The sequence below is a fragment of the Chrysemys picta genome, chromosome 9 (assembly GCF_011386835.1).
Source record: "Chrysemys picta bellii isolate R12L10 chromosome 9, ASM1138683v2, whole genome shotgun sequence".
Classification (NCBI taxonomy): Eukaryota; Metazoa; Chordata; order Testudines; family Emydidae; genus Chrysemys; species Chrysemys picta.
This window is the reverse complement of record NC_088799.1, coordinates 12733144-12757701: the sequence shown is the minus strand read 5'-3', so window position 1 is coordinate 12757701 and position 24558 is coordinate 12733144.

The following is a 24558-nucleotide window of genomic DNA, read 5'->3' as shown; positions in this document are numbered from 1 at the left end:
TGAGTACCCTCAATTCCCGCTGTAATAAAAGATGCTCAGCCGCTCGTTACTTCAGGCCCTAATAGTGGTAACAATGAAATGGTTTTGCAGTATTTTAACTATAACTTAACTGAGTTTAATTTCTTGAGTGACTGAGTAGAGAGTGACTGTAGATACAGATTTCAGACAAAGCAAGAGTAGTCAAAATATCTGTAAATTCCTCTGTGTCAATCACCATTTAATCTGTTATATGTTGCTCTTTTCATTTTGTGGAGATTGCAAGCTTGGTTTCGTTTGTAATGTGCCATTATGATATGTATGCTTTACTTGAGATTTTATGCTGCTAGAAATAAATTAAAACTAAAGTAAGTTGAAGTTTATAAAATGATTATACTTCTATATCTTCCTGACATTTACAAGCATTTCAATACAGATTAAAATCTCTGAGGAGAATCTCAGGCAGCCAAACCACCACTTCAAAATGAATTAACCTTCTTGAGCCCAGTTCAGCTTTAGTGCACTGTAGATCACAATTTTGCCTTCCTGTAATTTTCTGTTTATGGACACACTTTAAACGCAGTACCAGATTCTACTTTAACTATCCTGAAAGCCAAATTCTTCCACTGACTCTGTGTGTGTGGCTCCCCGGCTTCCATAAACATGACTCATACACTATTCAAAACCTGCCATTGTGCATGAGTGTCACCAAATGGGATAAAATGCTCAGAAAGGCAAAACAATAGCTTGAAAAAAGTCACCTCCAAGAAAAAATTGCTCCCACTGTTATTACGTGTGAGGGGAGGGCCCAGGTTGCATTAATGAGCTTAGTCAGATGTAAGCAGAGTCAGAACTGGCTCTACCCTGACATCTGGTGGTGAGCTGTGGAAAAGGACTTCAGGGGCTGATCTCGTTTGCATGGGCACACTCATCCTGCCTAGCATGATGGGACTGCTGGCCCAAATGGTCACTTTGGCTGCTGTGGGATCCCCAGTCTCTTCGTTATTGGGGCAGGAGTAGTAAAGTGTTGTTATCTTGGTTATGTGAATCAAGGACAGTAGAACTGTACTTGGCATTTTATGACGGAGGGACTTGCCCTCAACTAAGTAGCACTCGCTAGGCAATGGACATGGGTTCCAAAACCCAGTGAATTGAGAGAGGCTTGGGACAGGTATTTGTACCTCATAGCGGAGTCGCCAAATACCATTTTGATGCCTCTCTCCACTGTTACATACTGCAGAGCTGAAATCACAATACCCAGGTCTAAGCATTAGACCTACTTTGGGCTAGTGGTTCACCAGCACTGAGGCTCTGCTACTACCAGCTAAAATCATTAAAGAGCTAAAGTTACTAAGAGCTGAAATCACTGAGAGGTGTGTTAAGTAGTGGGGGAGCCTGAAGATATATTGGTGAGCGGCTAGCAGGACAGCTGGCGGAGAGGAGCAGCTCGCAGTGAAGACTGCAGCAGAACACCACGGAGAGGCATGGCAATTGGCCATCAACAGGAGCAGCGGAGCACATAAGATGCTCCCATACCTCCCCCCCTTCCGCCTATGCTGGAGGTAGACTATGCAGTGGAACTTCTGAACTTTGCGGGGAGCTGCATCGACTAAGGGCAGAAACTGTGGGAGGGGTGACTTTGGGTTGCTAGACTCAAGAACCACTCTGGGGCTGCACTGACCAGGGACAGAAATGGTGGGAGGGGTGACTTTGGGTTATTGGACTCAAGAACCAAAGGGAAAGGACACGGTCCAAGCCACTTGGGGGTGGGTCTTCGGGTTCATGGTTTGTGTTTATGAACCCTAGTTATGGTGTTTTCCCAATTTAATGCTGTGTTGTTTACCTCATGTTATTAAAGATTTGTGCTACACCGAGACTCTGTGCTTGCGAGAGGGGAAGTATTGCCTCTTTGAGGCGCCCAGGGGTGTCTGTGTAATTTTCCCAGGTCACTGGGTGGAGGCTTGAGCCGGTTTTGCATTGTATTGTTGAAAGGGAACCCCTATGTGCTGAACCCGGCCCTTGCTGCTGTCAACTCGGCCTGGCAAAAGGGTTACACAACTATCAAGACAGCTTACTTCACAATTTCATCTCAAAGCCACATTAAAAATGCTGGTTAAAGTCAAGATGCCCATTTTCTGAAGTAGTTGAGCTTATCAGACAGTATGTCAGACATGCTCTTACTAAGGAACAGTGGCAACAGGTGCTGTGGGATTATATTGTGGATCGATGGTGCATTTCTTGGCAGATAGACAACTCCGATCTGCCTCCCCTAGTTTATCTGGATCAACTCTTGCCTGCCCCTCAGAACAACCATATGAACTGAAAGATCCTTCTTCGTTATAACAAGAAACGTTGTGGTCAAGAGCAGTTTAACTCACATCTTTACTGTTGGGGCTTCCTGAGATCCCTGCCTTGCTCCGGTGGAACTGAGTAACAAATCGTATGCAAGCTGGTTAAGGACTGCCTTATTTTAATGGTAGATGGATGCACTTGATGCCTCCTGATGATGTAACCACTGTACTTACCCAACATACAATTCATTCTTTGTGCCATCAGAAGGCATACACCAAAAGAAGTAAACTCTCCAACGTGGCCAACAGATAATGCTAAGCCATTAGTTGGGAAGATCTTCCCTTGGGGCTCCAGCTAAGTTACAAAACATGTTTTGCTTGCAGAGTCAATGCAGGGAGCCAGCAGATGAAAAGGACTATAAACAGGTAAAAAGACTCCTGTTCCAGAGCAAAAGTTGTTGTTGGACAGCTGTCTATGGGCACACACACAGACACCCGCAGGAGCATCTGAAGAAGTTAAGCCTTTCTAGGCTTCCATCAGGAGATGGTAAGTCTCTAGGTAAAATAGACATGCAGGTAGGCTGTTTGTTGTTTTAAAATCTGTTATGCTTTATTCCTACTGTTAAGATTAGACAATACTTTGGTTTAAGAAGGATGGCTGATCTATAGTGATCACTGCTGGTCACAGACTTCTGAAGGGAAGACCTGCAGGTGCCACACCCAGTCATATCGCCTTGATAAGCATAGTGGATTCACACGGTACTGCAGCCCAAGATCCAGTATATGAGTCAGAGAATAGTGTGATTCCACCCCAGGAGAGGTAAAGGCACAAGGCCTGACACCTGAGGGGGTGCACTCTGAGCAACTAGAATGGGGACAGAGATGCAGTTAGCCCTAGCACCCTCAGAAAGATATTAGAAATCCAGGGCAAAGGTACTTAAGTGCCTATTGATTCCAATAGGAGTGAGGTGCCTAAATACTTTGCATCATCTGGAACTCAGTTAGTAGTCCCTCTGTGAAAAGAATCACAAAAAAGCTTTATAACCTAAGATGGTATGGCCCAGGAGAGAAAATGGGATTCAGCTACAAAATGGGGATAATGGTAGTTACACATCTTTGAGTAGTGCTTTGAGATCTAGGAATCACAGGTGTTATTTAAGAGCGCCTGTGCGTTTTGAGTTCAACTGCAATGCAACTGCTAGAGAGGAACAGAAATTTCTTGTGTGTCTTAGACTTCAAACGTATGTAAACATAGGTGCAATCCTCCAATTCCTATCAAGTTGCCATTTTGGTAGCACAAAGCATAGTTGCCCATGTAAATAAGGGAATTGGGGGATGGATTTACCTTAACAATTATTAACTAGAAACCTTTGAAATATTTTGCTCCTCTGTATATAATCATGCTTATAATACCAACAATAAATATTGAAAAACCCCGCCCCATCACTGAATTACTCTGCCATGATTCCAAACTAGGTCATCCGTGCAAAGGAAGCACAATCTAAAATTGTAATAGAATGAAAAATCCCCTCCAAAAAAACATTCATTTTTCCCTAGTTTATGCAGCACTAGCAGCCAAAACAAAATCAGGTTAAATGGCAAATAGCCGTGTATGTGTGTGCACGTGCTGGAAAATACTTTTCATTTCTGGCTGTCCAATTTATTTAATTATTAATTCATAATAATTGAAGTGGGTTCAATTCACACAGATGTGACTATTCATTTTTCTTTTCCTGTGAAGGTCTTTAAGTCAACAATCTCAAAGAATGTTAGGGAGTGAGTTTCACATGTAAATGTTGGCATTTCAGTGATAAGAAGTTCAGTTTTCAATGTGAAAAATAGAACCTCACCAATACAGTTGTACCACATCTTCTCCTCTCTCTTTTTGTTCTTGTTTTTTCGTTAGACACTTGCATCTAGAAGTGCTATTTTATGCTCTATCGGTATTTGCATATATGGCTAGGAAGCACAATAAGCCGGAACAGATTGACAGATCTTGCTGTCTTTTCAGCTGAGAAGTGAATGCTTGATGCAGCTCCCCTCAAGGAAATAATAAATAGATTTGCAAAACAACACAAGGCACCAACTTTTACTGCCAGTCCCCAAATTACAATATTAAATTATGTGCTAAAAAGGTATTAGGCGCAGAAGCTTTGGGAAGAACCATGCATACATCCAGTTTGAATTAGCATATAGATGAGCAGAAATCTCAGATGAAGAAGAGCCAGCATGCTGACTTGTCAACGAATTCCATCAAAGTATTGGCCTGTGCATGGAGACTAACCTTCTTTTTCTGAAGTTGGGGGGGGAGGGGAGGGGGATGGGCAAAGTTTAGCTACACGTATGAAAATATGCATTCAGTCAAAAGACTTAAATTCCCCTGATCTGTGCCTTAGAGGGTCAAATATGCCAAGAGCCCCAAACTACCTTCCAGGCAAGCCAAGAAACTCACATTCCCCTGCCAGCTTGTGTCCACAGCAGAGAAGGATCGGGCCACTGAGAAAAAGAAGAGATTAACCATGAGGCACATAACCCTGTGCCTATGGTCCCTAACTTGCAGATTATCTGATGTACATGAAAACCTGACCTGCCATTGCTGCCACCCCTTTGCACAGACAGAGGAAAGGGGGTCCTGATCTCTTACACTGCTTCCCCTTCTCAGGCATGTTGCCCTTATATCAATCACTCCAAGCCATCATCTCATATGAGGATATTGCTAGGGGTCAGTTGCCTTGGTCCACCCCTACTAGGGCAGACATCACTTGTAGCCAACTTTATTTAAACAGGGTTTTAAGTCCCATTCCCCCCTCCCCCACCACCCCTCTTTCATGCTGGGGGAAGGAAGAGAAAAGACTCTGGAGTGCAAGGCCTCAGCTTCTAACTGTATTATATTTTGTTTCATGGTAAGAGTTGGCTACTATTCCACTCTGATGAAGAATGAAGCGGAATAGTGATTTCTTGAAAAACCCTTAGGAAACAACACCATGAATTTGGGACTGGATATGAATAAGAAAAAACAGGGCCAGTCACATGGCATTTATCGTTTTTCCCATGTTGCTACACTCACTCCTTGTATGCCACATTAAATCTTGGCACAGAGATAAACCATCCTTAAAATGCACTGTCATGAGTTCAAGCTAAAGGTCATTATCAATGATTTGGCCTCTCAGAGCTTTGTGTGTGCATTTTAATAGTGCTGAACGATAAATAATTTTATTTTAACTTTCATTGTTGTCCCTCAAAACTCGCCTGACACTCCTTTTTTGTGGTGCCTATAAAAACATGACAATGGCTGGGCCACTGCTGTACTAAAACCACCGCCTCGCATGCTTACCAATTCAGTCTCATGGTTTACTTGTATCCCCCCATCGTTCTGTATCCATTGGTTGTTGGTTGTATTACACTTAGATTGTAAACTCGTTGGCAGCAGGGACCATCTTTTTGTTGCTCGTGCCTCACTTAGCATCCTGATCCATGACTAAGGCTCCAAGTGCTACACTAATACAAATATATAATAATTATTATAATAAAGGCATTTTGTTTGGGGGATAGTCAGGATGTGAAATACCTGCTACCTTTTTCTTACCGTAAATGAACGTGCTGGGAACCTGCAGCTCCCTTTGACTTCAGCTGGGGTTGTGGATGCTTATTATGACTGGAAAAATCAGGCTTGAGTTACCTTTCCCACAGCATGCCTCTGGTCCCGAAACTGTGCAGGGAAGACCCACAATTTGGGGCACTAAAACTCATGCATTCCCATCCCTGCCAACCACCTGGCCTTGGGGAAAGAAACTGCAGGGAGGAGCCAGACAAAGATAGAGCAGCTGCAGAAGCAGCAAATGCAGGGACCAACCAACACTGACAATATTTATGCTGTTTTGACTGGACTTTCTCTGCCCTGTGCTGACTGGCTGTTTCCCCAACCTTCTCCCATCCCCTTTTCTTATGGTCTCTTCAACCCAGTCTCACTTTGCACCTGCCCCTCCCACCCTTCTCCACTCCATCTTCTTGCCTGCTATGCAGGGCCCGCTCCAGGCACCAGCGCAGCAAGCAGGTGCTTGGGGGCAGCCAACGGAAAGGATCTTCGGTGGCGGGTCCCTCAGTCCCTCTCGGCGGGAAGGACCTGCCGCCGAAGAATGAAGTGGCAGTGGTAGAGCTGCTGCTGAAGTGTCGCTGATTGCGGCCATTTCCCCCCCACACACACACCGCTTGGGGCGGCAAAAACACTGGAGCCGGCCCTGCTGCTATGTTTCCCTCCCTTCTCTTGTCTTTCCATTTCGCTTTTTCCAACCTAACCGCTATTCCCAAACAAACAAATGAAACCATCACTGTCATGGAACTAATGTGATGATTGCTGCCATTGCTCTCTGCTTGTATGGTCTATCCCTTTCCCCTCCCCTTTGTCTGTCTTGTCTATTTAGATTGTAAGCTCTTTGGCAGGGATTGAATAGACAGCGTGTTTGTACAGCACCTAGCACCACGGGGCCCTAGTCTTGGTTGGTCACTAGCCAGTACTGTAATAAACATGATTAATAATAATCACAATTTTTCCCTAGCAGCAGCATACACAATACCTCCTGCATTAAAACATTCTGCCTTTAAAAAGGCAATTGTATAACAGCAGATTAAACAAACTGTGCTTCTGAGAATTAGCTGGTCTTGAATTGTCATTAGGGTTATATCAGACAATTTAGTTGGTTGTTTAGAGAATAATTTAAACTAAAGGGGAAAAAGAAAACAAAATTGGGAAAGGCTTGAATTACACTTATTGAAACATTCAAATAACAATATATCACCACACTGCTTCCTTTCCGTAGATTAAGTATACTAACTACCACATTAATTATGCTCCTCCCTCTCCTCCCCCCCCCCGGAAAAAATTATGTAGAGATTCTTATAGGACATTAAAATAGCCTTAGACCTTGTTGCAATAAAACTGACCTGCTGAAATAAAATCAGGAATCAAATCATGAGACCATGTCTTCATTGCAGGGAGAAAATAAACTTTTAAAAAGCCACCCTTGGGAAGTGCTGTGATGATTTAGAAATTAGATTGAATTTGTACTATAATACCCTCAGAATTAGCGGAATCCCTGAAGCCTAGGAAGGTAATGACATAGCTGTCGTTTTACAAAAGATACTCGAATCTTCTGTTCAGACACTCACAAAACAGAAGTAGAGTCCTCAAAGAAACAGTAACAGTGTTAAGAGAGTCTCTGCCCCTCACTCTTACATTACTCATATTCAATTACAAAGTTGTTACTATGAAAGGTGCAGGGGGAAAAAATCCCGCCCCCCACTCTAAAAAACTAGCTTCATATACCTCTGTGTGTTACTGTGGCAGGAGCTTTACAGAGCTTTCGATTGAGCTGATAACATGAACGGAAAACTCAAAATGTTATAAAAAACAATCCTGTTGCCCTACGCAAAGAACAGGCAAACAGCATTGCTCATCAGCTGGAGATGTAAGCAGCATACCTGAAAAAGAGCTGGGCATTTGCAGCAGTACATCTCTCTAGCATTTATAGCTGCCTACCTGCTTGGTAACTATCCCCCCGAATGGAGGAGAAATGAAGCTCCATCCATTTCTAGCTGTCTTAACGGTGTGGTCCTGAGATGTGCTGAGCACCAGAAGCTAGTGAATGGGAGTTGCTGGTTTTCAGCACCCCTCTAAGCTTAGGCTATGAAAGCCTGATTTTCAGCTCATGGTCTTCACTTTTCTGTGCCTGTGCACATGTAACACACTTGTCAGCATGTTACGTGTCTCCCTCTGTGCTTGGTCCAAAGAGGCTGCGAGTGTGTTACACCAGTCGGGATCAATGCTCTTCGCTCTAGAGATCCCTGGTGTTGGTCCAGACGGTGGCTGTCACACACACATATGTACCCCCACTTTGCAAGTACAAACAATTGTGTACACAATGAACAATGGCAGCACATGTGAGTGTAGGAATGCACACTCACAGAACTCATTCGTTCCAATGGGTTTTGGGAATGCAAAGAGCAGTTTTTCCACATGTGCAGAGGGTGTGTGTGTGTGTGTGTGTGTGTGTGTGTGTGTGTGTGTGTGTGTGTGTGTGAGAGAGAGAGAGAGAGAGAGACTCAGAAAAGCCTGCTGTTAGCAGATTACTATGTGCTCCCTTCCAGACCAATATTAAAACACTATTAAAACAACGATATGGATACATGCCATCCAGAAGACAGAGCTTAGGTAGAAATAATATAGGTCAGGCTGTTCAATTCTAAAACATACGAAGGGCATTTGAAGGGGAACGAGGAAAAGAAAACCTTAACATGCTGAAAACTGACTCTAACAGTACTGCTGTAGCCATGTTGGGCCTAAGAGAGGCGAGCGACAAGGTAAGTGAGGTAGTATCTTTTATTAGACCGACTTCTGTTGGTGGAAAGTACAAGTGTTCAACCTACACGGAGCTCTTCTTCAGGTCTTCTTCCACAGAAGTTGGTCCAGTAAAAGATATTACCTCACCTGCCTTGTGTCTACTTTCTAGGTACTAGGCCTAGTAGGTTTGAGAGGTGCTGTAATCCTCTGCAACCACCACCTCAAAACTCTCCTCTGCCATGATGCGTACAACAGCTTGACAATGGGCAAGCTACTGCTGTACTGTGAGCACTGCCTACCATGCTGAACAATACTGTCTCATTGGTTCCTTGTGCACTCTCATCTATCTGGCTTTTGGCTCTTGTTTTATACTTATACTCTTGCGGGCAGGAACCCTCATTTTGGTCTGTGTTTGTACAGCACCTAGCACAATGGGGATCCTGTTCTACAACTAGGGCTGCTAAGCACTCTGCTAATAATACTTGGTGAGTCTCAGTAGCTCAAAAAAAAAAAACCTGACAAGATGCTGGACCCTACAGAAGACTTCCCTTCCTATTTTATATAGCATCCTTCTCCCAGAGGCTTTTGGCATGCATTACAAATGTATTTACAAAACAAGGAGCTGAATTCAGAATGTGCATTTCTCCTTGAGTGCTCCCATTGGAATCCGAAGTGTTAATTTTCACCCCTATAGCTGCAAATGGCTTGAGACCATGCTGCTTGAGAGACCCTCTCCCCCCATGTCATCCTGCCATCACTGTGACCAGCAACAGATCTGCCTCATTATAAATGGGAGGAGATTGCTGGCAGGGGGTTACATTAACAAAGGGGACTTAGGCATTGCAATGCCTGACTTTTAGGTGCCTAGCTACCATGTGGAGGCCCCAAATACTGAGTTAGTCACCCAGAAATGGGATTCACATAAGAACATAAGAAAGGCCATACCGGGTCAGACCAAAGGTCCATCTAGCCCAGTATCCTGTCTACCGACAGTGGCAAATGCCAGGTGCCCCAGAGGGAGTGAACCTAACAGGCAATGATCAAGTGATCTCTCTCCTGCCATCCATCTCCAGCCTCTGACAGACAGAGGCTAGGGGCACCATTCCTTACCCATCCTGGCCATTAATGGATTTAACCACCATGAATTTATCCAGTTCTCTTTTAAGCTCTGTTATATTCACAATTGCCAGGACTCTGAGTGGGAGCCACCAAAGCTAGCCAAGAGCAGGTGCCAAGGAGCGGGATGTGCTCTAAATCCCTCCTCTAGAATGGACATAGGTACCTAAGTATGGATTGGTGGGAGGTGCCTATCTCTGCTTTGGATTCACATCTGTGACTGTCCAGTGGAACAGCTTCAGCAGGAAAGGGTGAAAGAACCCTACAACTAAATAGTGCATAAACCCATCATTAGGGTAGTCACCTGTGAGGTAGGGGACCCATGTTCAAATCCCATCTACTCATCAAGCAGAAGGAGAAATGAATGGGGGGAGCCTGGGTAAGTACACTAACCACTGGGCTAAAGGTTAGAAGATCAGGTGCTGCCACCTCCCCCCTGCCTGCTCCCACCCCCTGCCTATTCAGTGTTGAGTTAGTTGTGCTCAATGCATGCCTACCAGATTGGGCCCAGCAGGCAAGATAGGTAAGGCAATGCCTAATCTGAGAATCCCTCTAGGACTTGGATGAGAGAGAGAGGCAGTCAGGAGCTACCTAAGGCAACAGTGCACATGCCCAGCAATACAAATTTAGAGGACTTTTACAGCGAAGATTGAGACATGTAAGGAATTGAGGTGCCACTAGAGTTAGATGAAGCTGAATGGGGGTTTTGTGAACACCCGTGTTGTCTAAATGTTGGACTTAGGTACCTAAGGTGAGATTCACAAAGGTTTTTTTTAGGAACCTAACTCCCAAGTTAAGTCCCTTTGTGAAGCTTGGCCGGAGTGTTTTCTATAAGAGACTTTTTCATTTTGGGAATGCTCTAACCCCACCAGGGTCAAAATTTCTGGAACTGGTTAACCTTCCAGGAGTACTGTAAAACTCAGCATGGTGGGAGGAAGGAGAGGTCCTGCTGCAATTTCTGTTTTCTATTTCCTATACTGTTGTGTTTTTAAATGTATATCAAAGAGCTTGTCCTCACTGCAGTGTGAGCTCAAGGTAACTTGAATGTTGCTCCTAACCCAGTTTCCATCCACACAGTAAAAGCTGTAGTGAGAGTTAAGTGGAGCTGTACATTTGAGCTAGCTGGCCCATCAGGGGATATAGGCTGAAGCTTGAGCTAGTAATACGTCTCTCCTGCTAATCCTATCACTCTGTGCCGCTTGAGTGTTGTTCTGCAGTGTGACCCTCTCACTAGGCTAACTCAAGTAAATTTAAGTGTAGATAATGTGAACTAACACCGTAGTGAAGACCAGCCCAAAGGCAACCAGAGCTTTGGATGGACCCCCATTGATGCAGAGCTTCTTAAAGACCAATATCTAAATCCATATTAAACACAAAGGACTGGGTGCAGAGACACCGCTGATGGTTTAAAGTATTGCAAAAAACCCCTCCATGAAGCACAATCCAAACAAACATTTTCAAGGATATCTCCTAATTAAACAAGTAGCTCAGAGCAACACATCTTGGGGTGCAATGCTTAGAATAAACCTACTTTGACAAGACAAGGCATAAGTGTAAGGGCTAACGGGAAGGTTAGAAATCAGGTCTGATCATTGCCCACAAACACTGACAAGACACAACCCCATTTTGCATGCTCCCAGCGAGACGGCGATTGCCTATTAAGATTCTCTGAACATTATAATAGTTTTCCCATTGCTGTTATAATTGTGTATGTCCAAATCCTATGATGTAAGTGCAAACCTAACCCAAGCCTTTGATAAATTAAACTCCCTTAAGATTACTGGGAGGAAAAAAAGTACAACAAAATGGAACTAAAAGCTACTGTTAATACAATGGATTCTTTTTTAAATGACTGAGTGGCCCCAGGCTAGACCCTAGGCATACCATGTTGACATATTTTATCATCTGGGCTGCTGAAACATGGCGTGCTATTTTGCACATTATGCCAGATTGGCCTGTAGATGTGGGAAGGTGTTTTTTCCCTGAAGAAACAATGGCAGCCAGAAGTGGAAAATATTGCCAGCTCATGAGATGCACTTGAATGATACTGGAAGCTAATGCCTGCCAACACTCTAGGTTGTTATTGTTAAATCTTTTTACAGGTCACTTTATTCTACCCAAACTCTTAAAAGACCCCCTGTATTTTAATCGGATAGCTTTGTTGTTTGAGGAGCAGAAGAAATCTACACTCAGAGAGGTGAATTCAACCAGGGTGAAGCTGTATTCAAAACTCAGTACCATAGAGCTTCAGGACAGGGAGCTTCAGCACTGGCCCAGTGCTATCTGAATGTACCTGCAGCCTCAACCATCTTCCCCCGGGCTGCCATGATTACTGCAGGGGGAGAGGGCAGCATAAGCTGTTCCCATGACAACTCCAAAGGAAGGAGGACTTGTCCCCAGGACCAGACTTGGCCAACAGCCTGCTGTCATTAGACTTACATTTTTGCTTGGTGAGTATCTAACCATATGGGGAACATAGAGATGTGAGCAACACAAAGGATTGAGTGAGCTTTAGGCTCTGTTACCCTTTATAACCAGGACGCTAACCTCTCCATTCCTCATGCAATATTTGTTTTATTTTGTTAGTAGCAGGGGAAAAAAAACCCACTGATACCAGTAGAGAGAGAAAGATCTGAAACATAACAACTCAGCATCTAGCAAGGGGCTGAGGAGAAGCTGCCACCAGAATTTAGTCCTCTGTGACACAAATGAACTTATCTCATCAAGGAGGCACATGCTGTCTCTTTTTTATTATCTAGCATCATTTATTAATGTACAGTACTCACAAGTGTACGTGACAGACTCACATAGAAGACAGGCTCCTGCCACAAAGAACTCCCATCCCGTGGTGAGATCCACTAGCCTGGACCCTTGTGCCCATGCAGAGACCTTTCAAAGTCAATTGGATTCCAGACGGGTATTGGGGGGCTCTGAGTGACATTGCAGACAAATGAGCATATAACCAAGACCAGGAAAGGGAGGGTCAAGGAATGACTTGGATTACAGATATAAGATTATGGAGCTATAATGTTTCTTTTTTATTAATCATGCTTATTATTTTATTATTAACGTAAAGCTGCTTACCTTTGGGCCAGCTATGCTAGATGTGGCCCAACATTTTGACTTCATTATAAATACATCAAAATAAAAACAAAGATGTATAAAGGGGAATCATGAGCATTTGAACAATAGAAAAGGGCATGTCAAAAACAAGTTTGAGATCATATGCACTGGAACATGTTTAGCTCATGGGCATTTTTTAATGTGGCATTTCATGACTTTATAACTATTTTAAAAGTTACGTAAAACAACTGTAGAGCTAATATACAGTGTTTGAGAATAAATAATTGCATAGTTATGTAAAACCAAAGATACCCTTTAAATAATAAAAAAAAAACCTTAGTTGCCAAGGTTAAGGGTTAAATATGGCTTTTTCACACTGTGTACAGGAGAAATAGTGTTGTCCAAAGGCTAATTCCCATTGTACTATGCAGTGTATAAACATAGAATAAGAGATAGTCCCTGCTCCAAACAGTTTACAAACTAAACAGACAAGACAAGCAAAGGGTAGGAGAAAGGATAGAACATGCCCTGGTCGTAAACTTTGGTGGCAGCAAACATCACGTTAGGTCTCTGGGGGGGGTTGTTTGTTTTGTTTTTGTTATTTATATCCTTTCAGTGGTGTTATGTTAGGAGGGGACTAACTAGATGGAAGGAAAAAGGAAGGGAGGAGGACTGAGGGGTTGTGGCATCAGCTTTGGTTGGTCCCTGCTTCAATGGCTTCTGCAGTTGTCTCTGGCTGTCTCCTCCATGCAGTTTCTTTCCCAAAGCTCTCCTGGCTATTGGTGGAAGACGGACACCACATAGCTCCTAGTGGCCCAGGAATGGAGATGTCTCTGCACAGTTCTGCATCTGAGGATTGCTGGAGGGGAGGTTGGCCCCAACTGGGTCCCATTTGCAAAACACTTCTCTGGCTCAGCGCTTGTTGAAAATGAGGCATTTTGACCATTTTGTGAAGAGGTGGTGATGTAATTGTCATCAATGAGACCTCAGTGTCTTTATGGACCACAAAAGAAATATGTACAAGGACATGATGATGTTACAAGTGGCTCACAAATATTATTGGTTCATGTACCACCTTAATAAATTGTTGTGAATGGATGGAACATAAATTATGTGTCCCACCAGAGGTACATGTACCATAGTTTGGGAACCCTTGTGATAGGCATTTAGTTCGGTAATTGTGGGTAGTCACCTTGAAAATGCCTGAAAGTTCACTTAGCTACGGTGAAGTGATTAAATGCATATGACACTATAGAAACTAATATACTAAAGCACAAGTCGAATCTGCTCTCAAGTAATGTCACAAAGTGCCAAACCTTAAACTTGTTATTGGCCAAGTACTGAATCGTACTTGTCCAGGGCACAAGACCAGTGAATGGGTGGGGCGAAAAGGGGAGGATAATCCAGCATTTTGGGGAAAAGGAAACATCTTGAACTAGGTTTCCCCCCCACACTATTTTTGAAGTCTTTCAGAGGGTTGATGGAAATGGCACCCCACTTTGAGCTGGAGATAGAAAGAGGAGACACCAGAAACGACAAAGAATGGCCCTAAAGATCTTCAGACAGTTTTGGGGCCAGATTCTGAGCAGGCATAAATTGGCCACTGGGTTTACACCAGCTGAGGCACTTACACCAGCTCTGGCTCCCTGTAATAACATTTGATTGGCTGGGGTGGGGTGTGTGTGTGTGGTTTACACACTGTGCTTTACACTAAACTTCATACTGGGCAGGGTGAAGGAGGACACTTTGGACTGTAGAACAGCCCAGAATCTACAATCTTGTTTGTCTTTGGGCAAAGATAAGCAGGCAGGAAAACAGAGAGATGGAGGTGTTCACTTGATAATTGTGTGAGGTGTTCAGAAACGATATTGTTGGGCTCCACATAGGAACTTACACAAACATAAATAGGTTTGACAAAAGTTATGCTAATGAAGTTTCTCTGTCTCTCCCCCTCCTAAAACAACCAAGTAAAGCAGTATTTATAATATTAAAAGTATCCTCAACAACACATTTTGGAGGGTACAACTACCGATTAAGGGCAATATACTGCCAATATACTGGATGGATGCATGTCTGAAGCACCTATCAAGTTCAACAGGAAATTCTTTTTATATTTTAAAGAGAAGCTATCAACAGCCAACATGTGAAAGGCCACATTCAGAACTTGAATGGAGGGACACAGAGGCCGCCGTAGGGCAGAGAAACAGGTAGAAAAATCGTGTGGAATGATTTGCCCACCACATGGTCTCCACCATTCGAGGCTCAAACAGCAGCCTTATTAGTAAAATGAAATCCCATTGGCGTCTACCCTTCTTAGCACTGAGCTATGACTGCCTGCCTGTATAATGGAGAAGAAAGGACAGCTGAACCAATTAGAGAAATAGTTGCATTTTAGGAACATCTGTTTAAGAGAATCTCATTTTCTTTGCTGTGTAGTCCAGCGATGCCTTCCTATTGACATCAGTGGGCGCTGTGCATCTGAGATTAGAATGCAGCTAAGGACGTTGGGTGACTGAAAAAATATGCTTCACCACAAAAACTCCACATCTAGCCTGGGCAAAGAATGAAATATTTTGTTAGCTTAATGAGAAGAGGGTGTGGAAAGAGGCACAGACAAATTCTTTCACTATCAAGCCACAGTATATAATGTGCCACCGGTATATTTGGAAGTTGTGATAGAATCAGTTTAATTTTCCCACTCACCTAACAAGGAGAGCGACAGACACTGAAATTTGCTCACCTAAATTTTCTGAGCAGCATTGCCTGCCATGCTCCTGCAAATAGAGGGAGAGAGGAATGCAATAAATCTAAGCCAAGAGGAGTTATTTTATTACAAGCTGTAGCTGGGAATGGGAGCAGCGTTTCTTGCAAAAAATCAAAGGAAAATAAGTATTTTGTTCTAGCAGCACCTCCAGCTAAAATCATAAGCAGAGAAATTAAATTCTCCCCTGTGTGCTATTGCAGAATGAAGACTCATAAGATATTTAATTTTGTGCAAAATATTAGTGATTAAACATGCCCCAATTATCTTATTGCTAATGCTGATATTGGTGCATAGTAGGGAAAATTCAAGCCCATGCCAATCCTTGGATATGTGGGACATTTAGAGTTAGCTGCATCAGCAAATGGCTGGTTCACCAGAAGTAATGCAAATAACCTTGATCAAATGACAGTGTGGTGAGGCTAGAAAATTGTGTGGGAGGCTGGGATGACACCCTGGGGCTTTGGCAATGAGTAGGAGAGTGGATAAGAGGCAGGGTTCTATAGGCAACAGAGAAAGAGAGACTGGGGCAGGGAAGCACATAGAATCTGGACTGTGGGAAGAAGAGGTCTTCTGACAGCAAGAGTCTCACCAAAGGGCAGTGCCAAGGGGAGTGCCTTCCAGCCCTGGACACTGTGAGTTTCAGGTTTTGCTCATTTAATTTTTTTCTCCTTCTATAATTTTAAACAAAATAATCTGCTTTAAACTGTAATTAAAAATCAGCCCCCCCTGCATGCCAAACCCTTTTCCAACCCCTAGCCCTCCTATTTAAAGGAGGCAGGAAGAGTGGAACAGGGAGGGGCTCTCCAGATGCAGAAGAGTGAATCCCATCCTAAATCTCCTCTCTGCTGATGGAAAGCACGTGCTGCATTCCCAGCTTGTCTCACTTTCCATTATAACCCTCACCAGGGGGATAGAGAGAAGCTTGGATCACTACAGCATCGGGAACAGTAATGGAACCTACTGGGAGCAGGAAAGAGAGCAAAGGAATTAGCCCTGGGGAAGGGCTGGATTGTGGCACTTTGTAAGGGGAGGGTCCAGCAGGGCTTGAGAGGGGAAGGAGGGAATCAGGAAATTGTAGGGATAGGAGCTGAGAGGGTTGAATCAGAATGCCGGTTGATTAAACCTATCTTGCATGCACAGAAATTTGGACTAGTACCCTCCACAAGTAAGAAATCTTTTAAGAGCTATTGTACACAATTTTCAGAATGGAACTAAATATATTTTCCACCTGTGTTCCTGGCATTGTGATACCTTTCGGACATTCACTGCTGCAGTTTCTCTAAGTCCCACACATCTATGTGGAGTCCATGAACATTCAGAGCAATAAAAAGAAAACAGTTAGTCTTAGAATTTCATATAGACTTCGCTTTTCCTGTCCACAATCGAGTCTGTGCTACTTTGTTTTTCTCTGTGTGTTTGCCTGTGCTTATACTTATAATCAGATCATTTTTTAAAGGGGTGAAATGGGTTTTCCAAGGCTAGGATAAATACCAGCAGGACAAGGGCCTGATCCTGACCCCAGTGACGTCAATGGGCTCTAGATCAGGCAATGTGAGGCAATGTGATTGCAAATAAACTTCCTCCCAAGCTAAGGTTGTGTACCTTATGTAAAGGAACAGTAATATTACGCCATATGCAGTTATTGGTTTTCTGTTGCATTGGAAAACTGAGTGAGGGTATGTGAAGTGTTAACTTGAATTGTATAGCTGGCATATTGAAATAATACAGAAAATCCAAGGAAAATTTAATATTAACATTAGAAAAAGTACTCATTGAAATTCAACTCTAACTGCCCAATCCTGCAAACACTTAATGCATATCACAGGGACTATTCATATGTTCAGGGGGTTGTAGGATTAGATCCATAGACATATTGGGATTTGATTTTCATAATCTCCACCAAGTATGTAGGAGAACCAAATCAAGAGCTGGAGTTCTATTCTTTACTCTGCCCAACTTGATGTGTGACCTTGGGCAAGTCACTTAACCTTTGTGCACCTCTTTCTCCCAGCTGTAAAATGGGGATAACAACACTTGCCTGATCTAATAAGGTGATTTGATATCTATGAATGAAAAGTGCTGTGTAAATTCTAAGTATTATTAATTGAATAGACATCTGAGTTTAAGCAAGTGTCTATGTTTATTTTAATTATCAGTCAAAGAAAAACATAAAAGAGGCTCCTAATATCAATGATGTTCTCTATAAATGATGTCCAGATAAAGATCTCTTATAAGACAATTATACAGTTGTCTGCAGTAATGGTCCAAAACATTAGAGTTTAGTATTATTCCTGTGTTCTGGCCCATAACTATAGGATATTACATTTTTAAAATATATAGATTGTATCTCTGAGTTATAGAGGCTGTATGTCTAGATATCTAAGGGTGTGACTGCACTAGAAAAATTGGTAGCCATATTAACCATAAATATGGCTCCAACAGTGCTAGGAATGGTGGATGCTATAATGTAGACAGCATAAACACAACATTGTCAAATTTCCTCTCTATTGCTGCAGGAAGGGAGCAATAGAGAATTAGCAGTTGCTGTATCTAATTTAGCAGGAATCCACAGAAGCTCTCAAAAACATCTAACAAAACCCTAGGGTTCACTTCCACCAGTGTAAATCAGGAGTAACTCTGTTGAAATCAGTGAAGATACACCAATTTTAAAGCTTTGTAACAGGAGAATCAAGCCCCTGGAGTTCACTTCTAAAAAGAATATATTTACAACATGCCTCCCAACAGCACTGCATGGATGGTGGAACAATTTTAAAAGACTATCTGTGAAGGAAATAAACCTATTAATTGAACAGAATTATTGTGCACCAAGGCTACATGTTTAAGAGGTCTCAACTGTATTCAGAATTATTACTGAACCATTTGGCACATCTCTAATATAAACCGTTATCCACTAGCCCCACTGGTGCATGCCTAGGCAAATTAACTCTTTTATATGCAGATCAAAAGAAAATGGTGTGTTATAATTAAATGATTCTTTTGGGGGCAGTAAACCTCTCTTCAAACAGCTTGAATATTAGTGCCGTCGTTCTTCTTTCAGCCCTACTAATCACAGCAAATTTAGCTTGCAGAGCCAGCGTCAGGGTGCAAGGTACTGGTGAATCTGCAGTACTGATGAGCAAATCCCAAAAGTGCTGGAGATTTGGTTCACAAAGATCTTTTCTGAAGCTATTCTAGATGTATCTGGACCCCTCACTGTTCATGAAATCAGGTTGGAAATCTTAAGATGACATGATTTCTGGTACATCTCTACCCTGATATAACGCTGTCCTCGGGAGCCAAAAAATCTTACCGCCTTATAGGTGAAACCGCATTATATCGTACTTGCTTTGATCCACTGCAGTGCGCAGCCCTCTCCCCCCCCCCCCCCCCCCGGAGCGCTTCTTTACCGCGTTATATCTGAATTCGTGTTACATTGGATCACGTTATATCGTGGTAGAGGTGTAATTACAAGTTGGGTTAAGGTCAGAAAGAGTGATAGCAGTGTTTTTTTTTGGGGGGGGGAATGTTGCTCTCTCTTTAACAGGAGGTCCAGGCAGTGTATGGAAATTAATTTGTTGTAACAAGTTATTGTCTTTGTTCAGATCTCAGAAAGATAAAGTTTAATCAAGTCCTAGGGGCTTAAATGTTGAAGAGTTCCGTCTGCAGGAAGGAAGCAACACCTGGCCCAGATCAGAAGGATCCATGGATTCCTAAAAGCACATCTAGGTCAATATTTGCTGAAGGGCTTAACTTTAGATGTGGACGTCTTAAAAAGGCCTAATTTTCAGAAGGTGCTGACACCCATCCTCTGACAATCAGGACCTAGGAACATGATCATTGCTGATTTTTTGCTGAGAAGCTCAGTGCATTATATTTTAATAAGGTAACCTCCAGAGACTTCAGTGGAAGGCTTTCACAGGTAAAAATATGTAAGGTCCGTAGGTTGTGAGCAGCAATTGATAAATTACTTAGAGACCTTCAAAAAGTTAGCCTTTGATCTGCATAGATATTCTCATACTCTTTAATTAGCAGATTGAAAGACCCATAAGAATAGTATCTTTTTCTCCATCTCTCTAATCGACTGAGTACCTTCTTATATAACAGAGCATGTAGAGTCATTCAAATAAATCCCTGTAAGATACTTTGGAGCATGAGAGATGTCGGGAATAACCTGTGGGAAAACACTTCAGTAAAGATGGACACATCAGTTTTGACACCATAATATGCAAAATGGATTGCTGCTGTAGATTATACACTCCAGGATATAAAAGGAACAGCAATTTGTCTCTAAGGACCATGAGCTGCCTTCGATCTGCACATGTAGCTTGACGTCAGTGGGAGTCCCAATGCAGGCCGAGGGCAGAATATAGCCTAATTCTAACAAACCTCTTAGGAAAATGTTTAAAATGAAGAATCGAGCCATTCCATATTTCTCAGCATTACTTTAAATTGGAAACAAGCACACTTACAACAATAAAAAATAAAAAAACCAAGAAAACACTTTTACAGCACAAGTCCACTGCAATGAATATAATATACACATTTTATGTTATTGACATTCCCAATTTACTTTTTGTAAATAGCCAGACAATCACAACGTCAGGGTTGTAGAAGGTATTTCACTGTTTAAAATATAGGTACATATTTCTCCCCAGTTTCAAGGTTTCTCTGAATGCTCCTATTTAAGGCTAGTGCACCAGAATTCCCAGCTTCACTGAGGAGCAAAACAGAATCGTTATATTTACACCCTTCTGCTCAGAGCGAAATTCAAGGGTGAATCTAAGAGAGCATGACTAAGTAACGTCAATGGAGTTATGATGATTTACACAAGCTGTGGATCTGCCCCTAAACTGGTGTAACTTCCACCTCCTTTCAAGTCTCCTTAAAATGTACCTCTCTCCAACTTCTTCTATACATTTGCACTTCCTGTTTTTAACTGGAATTGGAAGTGCCAAAACCATGAGCCACACATTCTCATAAGACTTCCAGTCCAAGACCCCAAACCTGCAAACAGATTCAAAAGTAATTCTATGCAGTGAGTTTATAAAGTTTGATAAGAGTTTGCAGGATCGGGACTCAACTTTACAGATTTAGGAGGTTAAGATAAATTCAGATAAACTTGAGAAAGGCATGCTCATCATTACTGGCACTCATCTAAACTGAACCTTCACCCCTTCTGAGTTTCACACATAAATACCTATTTAATCTGGGAGTTGGTTTTGCCACTTGTTTCTTCACAGTAAAACAAAATCCTGTAGGTGAAAAATTATCCATTTTTGGATTGAAGAGGAGAAAGGTTTTGAGAAGCATCATTATCAGTCGGTAATTGATCCATTTCTGTGTTCTGTATGATTGCCTGGGTCATCAGTTCACTTCCTGTGAAGCACCGCTTATCTAAAGCTGTAATTCATAACCAGTGCTTTCATTTCTTTAGCATCAGCAGATTGTTTAACCTTGAGGTTAGCGTCTGCGGATGTGCTGGTGTTTAATGCGTAAAGGCACTATTTTGTAATTCAGAGGTTGTGCCTGAAATGTCCTACCCTACAGATTAGATTAAGTTTCCTAGAAGTTGAACTATTATTTTCCATGTCTCTCCCGAGGCATACACAAAGCTTATTGAATTCTTTAAAGAACTGTATTGTCTGCCTACTAATCTCTTGCTAATGCCAGATACTGATGAATGTACATACTGTAACATAACAAAAGGAAAAAATGTTTCAGCATTACATGAAAATAATTGTTATTCTACTTGGCTTCAGCTCCTTTGAGGACACCAAAACACTCCATGGGGGTGAGTTGATTTTGACAAAAAACTTTCGATGGAAACCAGACATATTTTAAGGAGCTGGACGCCTGGAAACCCCAGCTTCCAAACTCCCCTGATCCTCCACAGCTCACTATGCAGCTGCTGAGACTCAGGGAGCCAGGGCACTCGGGAGATGGGATCAGAAATTTTTGAAGAATTCCTTGTCGGTTCTTCCAAAATGGTATTTTTTAAAAAATGTCTCTCCTGTGGAAAATGTTGCCTATTTTTTTTTTTTTTCCGGTAATGCTAAATGTTCTCCAGGAAAGAAATTCTGATTTCTGTACAGCTCTTGTTCTAACTTTGTACAGTAATTAACAAAACAGCTTCAGTGACTTTCCAGAACCTTTCCCTATTACCTCCTCCCTGTCGGTGTCTTTCCCTGTGGCAGGGAAAGGCTTTGTCAGCACTGCTAAAAATAGCATTGTAGACAAGGGGCAGGAGACTGCTTGGGCATGTAGAAAGTTGTGTAGGGCATGTACCTAAGGTTCTGGCATGTCTTTTTTCTACTCACCTAAGCAGTGCCTCACCGTCTACACTGCTAACCCCTGTTGTCATGGAGCATGGAGTGTATGTACTCCACACTCCACTGTAAGGAATGCGCAGTGTAGACATACCCTCAAAGTAGTCCTGTCGTTAGAGCTGGGGACTGGGACTCAGGACGCCTGAATGCTAATCCTAGCTCAGCCACTGACTCACCGTGTAGCCTTGGATAACCACTTAGGCCTGCATTTTTAAACGTACATGCCTAGAGGCCTTATCTAGGCAGTAAAATAAGTGATCTGAGCACCTCTGAAAAACAAGCCACTTTGCATAAATATGGATTAAAGCTCTGATCTTGCAAACATCTATACATGTGTGCTTAACTTTCCACATGTCATTATTGCCGTTTACTTACATATAGGCATAAGTGTTTGCAAAGGCTGGGGCCTGCATACCTAACTTTTGGTACCCAAGTTTGAAAGTGTTGCCTCAATCTCTCAGCCCCTCAATTTATTCGTCTGTAAAACTCACGGTAAACATTTGTTCCCTACCTTGGAGAATGAGGATCCCTGACTCCATAGGGATCAGTTTTGCTATGACCTTTGAGATGGTGCCAAGACATCTGCCGGGGCTGCTTACACCAAACTTGTCCTGTCCTCTCCTCTCCTGCTCCCCAACTTGCAGATTGATCTTGGTGACTGAGTCAGCCTTTCGGTGAGCTAGAGAAATGATGGAGCCACAAAAGTCAAGAATAAAAATTTAACTATTGAAAGAGGAAGGGATTTTTAAACAGACAGTTACAAATTTGTATTTTCTTTGTTAACATTGGTTTAACGTTAACAATGAATTAACCTTTTGGAGAAAGGACACATTTGTTACAGTTTCAACTCACCACCTCTTCAATTAAGTTACAAGCAATAATGATATACATCCACTAAGCCCTCCAAAAAGTTCTTCAGCAGAGCAAGGATAGACCAGGGTTGGCATTCCTGATACCTAAGGAACAGAAATCAGTCCAAAAAAGAGCAAAACCCCATTAAAAAAAAAAGAAAAAAGAAAAGAAATCACATAGGTGACCTTTAATTGCAACCTAAATCTAAATGAAGCACTACAACAAAACAACAGTGTCAAATATGAGAGACAAAGTAACTATCTGAAGCAAAGGTTTGTAACACAGATACTGGCTAACATCCTTTGCTTGAGAAACTTATTTCATACATTATGCACCATGGGATCAGATCAGATCAGCTTTGGCTGCAAATTACATTACCCCCCAGGTTCCCTTGATTAGTTTTCAAGAACAGCTCCAAATTTTCCAAGCATAAGTAAGGAATTAATCTACACTTTGAAAATGATCAGAACTCCCATTTTTAAAAAAAGAGATGACTTGATTTTACAGTGTTTTGGAGTAATTTAAGTGTGGGCTCCCGCATGTTTTAAGATGATGACCCTTTCTTTTAAATTGCTCATGATGGTTAATCAGCAAATCAAGACAGACTTCAACTTTAATTAAAGCTCAGCAAAAAATGCAAAAGGGTAATAGATGTAGGCCAGGCAATCATCTGAAAATTAAAAAGATGTACATTACAGGAAAATGTTTACTGCACATTTGCATTTTCAGAGGGCAGCTACACTGGTTTCTGCTGCATCACTTATCATGAGCTTTAATAATTAGCTCCAACATAATTAACTGTTAAATCAAAAAAGTATACCCTGATTTGCTTGATAAGAGGTTTCAATATTTCTGCATTTTCAGTATGAAATGGATATATATATATATACACACACACACACCCAATAGAGCTTATTAACATTTTATAACCCTAAATGTTACTTCCTTGTGGCCTGTTCACATAGTCTCATTCAAAATTCACATTACATTTTTTTTTTTTGCCTGCACAAAAACCTACAAGGTTAGATCTTTAGTCTACATCGCTCCCTAACTTCTGATGGGTCTGTCTTGTTAAAGTCATGCATTTTGTACTACTAATGATACCATTCACTTTTATAGTCCTTTTCTCCTGAGGATCCTAAAGCACTGTGACAAAATTAATTAAATAAGCCTCCCAGTCCCTGTCAGGTGGCTGAGTATTATACTATTTTCATAGGTGGGGGTTGACAAGGTTGACAGAGATTCTGATTTGCCAAGGGTTATGCAGAAAATCAGTGGCAGCCCTGAGTACAGAACTCTGAAATTACTGCTGCTACTACTGAGTTCTAATCACTAGATGACACTTCCTCTTTCATGTACTGCTTGTGATACAGCATCTAATTGAATATAGCAGATATAAATGGAGGTATGGGCTAGCTGTTTATTGTAACAAACCTGTACCATTTATACCAGTGGGGTGGATGAAAGTTTTTGGGCAGGTTCTCAGCTGGTATAAATTGGTGAAGCTTCTTTGAAGTCAGCAGAGCTAACTGATTTATACTATCTGACATTCTGGTTCACTGTGTAGAAAGGCAAAAGAATCACACATATACACCTCTACCCCGATATAACGCGACCCGATATAACACAAATTCGGATATAATGCAGTAAAGCAGTGCTCCGGGGGGATGGGGCTGCACACTCCGGCGGATCAAAGCAAGTTCGATATAATGCGGTTTCACCTATAACGCGGTAATATTTTTTGGCTCCCGAAGCCAGCGTTATATCGAGGTAGAGGTGTATAAAAGGATAGTATTATTCTCACCATAAGCACCACCATTACTAAGGGTCCAA